This window comes from Nelumbo lutea, chromosome 8 (assembly GCF_056320005.1).
Source record: "Nelumbo lutea isolate HS-2025 chromosome 8, American lotus-T2T, whole genome shotgun sequence".
NCBI classification, from domain to species: Eukaryota; Viridiplantae; Streptophyta; class Magnoliopsida; order Proteales; family Nelumbonaceae; genus Nelumbo; species Nelumbo lutea.
Window position 1 is genome coordinate 57,341,355 of NC_142691.1, and position 4,325 is coordinate 57,345,679.

Genomic DNA, 4,325 nt, shown 5'->3' on the forward strand with positions numbered 1-4,325 from the left:
TCTGCCTCGTTGTTGGATGCCACGAACTCAAAGCGTAGTGCGTATTCTAATTTTGTGCTACCTGGCCCTCATAAGACTATTCTAGCCCCACTGCCTTGCTGGTTCGAGGAACCATCTACGTGAAGGATCCAGGGCTCCTCATCCTAGTTCGCGCTTGGCCTGACCAGGAGAGATGCCACACTGGCTGCTACTTCACGGGGTTTAGACTCTATTGGCTTGGGAGCTCCAGGTTCACTCGAGGGGCTTCGAGGCTAAATGTGCACTTGGCGATAAAATCTGCTAAGGCTTGAGCCTTAATGGCTGTCCGTGGTTTGTACTGGAGATCGTACTCGCTGAGTTCGATGGCCCACTTCGTCAACCGACCGGAGACCTCGGGCTTGAGCAAGACTTGTTTGAGAGGTTTGTCAGTTAAGACGACGACGGTGTGAACTTGGAAGTACGGGCGGAGTTTTCGAGCTGAAATCACCAGTGCGTATGCTATTTTTTCTATCCGCGGGTATCTCATCTCTGCTCCTTGCTGAATTTTACTAATGTAATAGACGGACCGCTAAACCCAATCTACTTCCTTTATTAGTACCGAACTGACCACCTCGTCGCTCTCCAAGAGGTACAGTTCTAAGACCTCGCCCTCCTCGGGTCTGGCTAAGGTTGGCACAATGGCGAGGTAGGTTTTTAGCTCTTCGAACGCGAGCTAGCAATCTCGGGTCCATTTGAACCCTTTGCCTTTGATTGCCTTAAAGAAAGGGAAGCAGTGGTCTGCCGATTTGGACATGAAGCGGCTTAGAGCGGCTATGTGGCCGTTTAGCCTCTGAACCTCTTTTACTTTCCAAGGTGGTCTCATATCAAGGATGGCCTTTATTTTGTCCAGGTTGGCCTCAATACCACGCCGGTTGACAATGTACCCTAGGAACTTACCCGATGTGACACCGAAGACACACTTGTTTGGGTTTAGTCTCATTCTATATTGACGCAGAATTTGGAAGACAAAATTTAAGTCTTTTATTAATTCCTGTGAGAACTGTGTTTTGACAACCATGTCGTCTACATAACATTTTATTTTCGTGCCAATTAAGGGCCGAAAAAGTTTATTTACAAGTCTTTGGAAGGTTGCACCAACATTCTTTAGTCCGAAGGGCATGACCTTGTAACAGTACAAGCCGAACTCGGTTATGAAACTGGTTTTTTCCTCGTCGGACTGGTCCATCTTGATTTGGTTGTAACCTGAGTAAGCATCCAGGAAGCTTAGCAGCTCATGTCCCGAGGTCGTGTCCACTAGGCGGTCAATTCGGGGTAGGGGGAAGCAGTCTTTTGGGCAAGCTCGGTTCAGGTCGGTGTAGTCGACGCACATGCGCCACTTATCGTTTGCTTTTTTTACCAGCACTGGGTTGGCTACCTAGCTCGGGTAATGAACTTCCCTAATGAAGTCCGCTGTGAGGAGCTTTTCGACTTCTTCGTCGACCGCCCTCCAGCACTCCGGGGCTAAGTTGTGTTTCTTCTGTCTAATGGGTCTGACTACAGGGTCAGTGTTAAGTTTGTGAGTTATAAGGCCAGGGTCAATACCGGGCATATCCAACGCGGACCATGCAAATATATCTAAATTTTGAAGTAAGAAACTCACTAGTTCTGTTCGTAGAGGCTCCTTGATGGAGGCACCGATTTGTAGCATTCGCGTCGGATCTGTAGCCGAGGTCGGGACAACGACTGTTTCCTTAGTGGGCGAAGCTTGTTCCTCGCCTTGCTCCATTGGCCACCCCAGTTCGAGGTCATCGGCTGCCTTGGTTTTTCCCTTTAGAGCGGCCACATAGCATTTGCGGGACTCAAGTTGGTCGCCCTACGCTACCCCCACACCGAAGTCCGTGGGGAACTTCATTGCCAGATAGTAGGTGGAGACCACTACATGCAGAATATGCGTAATTGGCCGCCCTATTATGGCATTGTATGGGGAGGGGGTCGCGACCACCAGGAAATCGTGGTTGGGTCTTACCACGCACGGCCATGTGCCGACTTCCACAGGTACTGTTATCTTCCCCAGGGGCCTGACTTCCTCTCCACTGAAGCCCACCAGAGGAGTGTGCGCGGGCTTCAACTCGCTTTTTTGCAACTGTAATTGGTCGAACGCCGATTTGAAGAGGATGTCCGCCAAACTGCCTGAGTCCACAAGTACGTGCTGGACTTCGAAGTCACTGATCCTTAGTTTTATGACGAGCACGTTGTCGTGGAGATAGTGCAACCTGCTACCACCGAACCGCCCACTATTACGTGGATGGTTCCCCGAACTGGCCTCTCTTCTGGGGGAGGTCGCTACAAGGCTTCGGCCGGTCTACGGCTTGACTCGGGGGCATCCTTTCCGTGTTCCCCTTGCCGACTTTCTTTATTATTATTGTCATTATATACAAAATTTCTCAAGTATCCACGACGGATGAGTCCCTCTATCTCGTCCTGGAGATTATTACATTGTTTGGTACTATGACCGTGATCTTTATGAAAACTACAATATAGATTTTTGTTCCTTTCGTTTGGATTACTCTTTAGGCGAGGTGGCCACTTTATGTAGGGGGCGTCCTTGATCGTCATCAGGATCTCTGTCCGCCTTGTGTTCAACGGCGTGTAATCCGTCCGAACTGCTGAGGGAGCTCGGGATGGTTGGCTTGGCTTCGCCTCTCAGGCCTGGCTTTTTCTGTCGCTTGGGTTGGAGAGCTCGCCTTCTCTTTTTCTTTTTTCAACCCCGCTTTCGGTTCTTTGGTTGATTTCTTCCTCCGTTCTCATGAACTTGTTCGCGAGCTTGAGAAAATCGGCCACAGTTGTTGGCTGGCTGGCCACCATGTGCCATTTGAATTCTTTGTGCGTTACCCCTCTTTTGGCCGCTGCAAGCTGTACCGCGGGGTCTAACCATGGGATCTGCAAGCATGCTTCATTGAACCGCTTGATGTAGCTCCAGATGAGTTCTCCTTCTCATTGGATTACCCCGAAGATACTTTCCTCAGTTTTGGGGCACCGCTTGCTGGTAACAAAGTGTGCAGTGAAGATCTACACGAACTGTGCCCAGCTTCTTATTGACCCGGAAGCTAGGTTCCGGTACCAGGTGTGGGCCACCCCCCTAAAGGTGGTGGTGAAGGCCACACACATGCATGGCTCACTGGCCCTAGCGAGGTGAATTTGTGATTGCAATGCGTCGAGGTGGTCGTTGGGGTCAAATGACCCATCATACTTGTTCAGAGATGGAAGTTTGAAGTCTCTGGGCATGGGGACTGCCAAAAGTTCTGATGAAAGGGGGGAAGGAACTGAGAGAATTGGGACGGTTTTTACCTCGTCCGAGCTCGTCTCTTCCTTGCCTCTGAGCTCGGGTAGGACACGGGTAGCAGTTCGGCGACTTCGCTGGCACCTTCTTTGAGCGGGCCTGGTGCTGGCACTGCTGGCCTCCGTGTTACCGAGCTCGATGGGCCCGGAATGTTGGCCTGCTGCTAGGGCGCTGAACCGGTTCTCCGTGAGTGGGAACTCGGGCTTGGAGTGCCGAGGTGATTTTGTTGGCGAGGTTCCTGAACCACCTGCGAGCTGCGAGGCGGGGGTGATTTTTCTTTGCTTTCGGCCTGGAGATGAGGCCTAGCTATTAGGGGGTTCTGGGGTTGGGAAGCTTCTCCTCGGTGAGGTCATCCATCTTGAGGGGAGGCCTTAATCGGATTCAAAACAGGGTGCCGGGGGGGGAGCAGTGACTGGTTTAGGTGTAGCTGAGGGAACTACTGCTGATAATGGTGTTGGGAGAGGTGGTGCTGTACCTGGTGTTGCTGGAGTTGGTGCTGCTGGAATTGCTGCATTTAGGCTTGCATTGCCCGCATGCATTGCATTAGATCATCCAGCTGGTTCTGGCGGGTTGCCAGTGGGACAACAATTGGTTCAACGAAGTTTGTTTCAATAGGGAGTGGAAGAGGGATGTTCAATGGAGGGTTCAGGGGCGCCACTGCTTGTGGCACATTCAAGCTGGGGATCCCATCCACTGAAAGAGGGATGGTGAACTGCCCAATGCACACCACGGGAACTTGGAGTTGCTCTCCGATGGTGGCCGTTTCTGTTCCACGTCCGACACTATTGGAGGAGGCCATGGGTGTTGAAGTTTTTGAAAGAAGGGTAGGTAAGAGAGATTTAGAGGGAGGCTTTTAGAAGCTTTCCCACAAACGGCGCCAATTGATGGAGCGCAATCCGGCCGGTCTTAGCTGTCAACGATTTCGCCTCTGACTGGAGCGACGGGGAGCCTGAAACGGAGAAGATGAGGGAACTCCGGGGGAACCCGGTGAGATAACTCCGAAGCTCAAGTTAGTATTCTCTCAAAG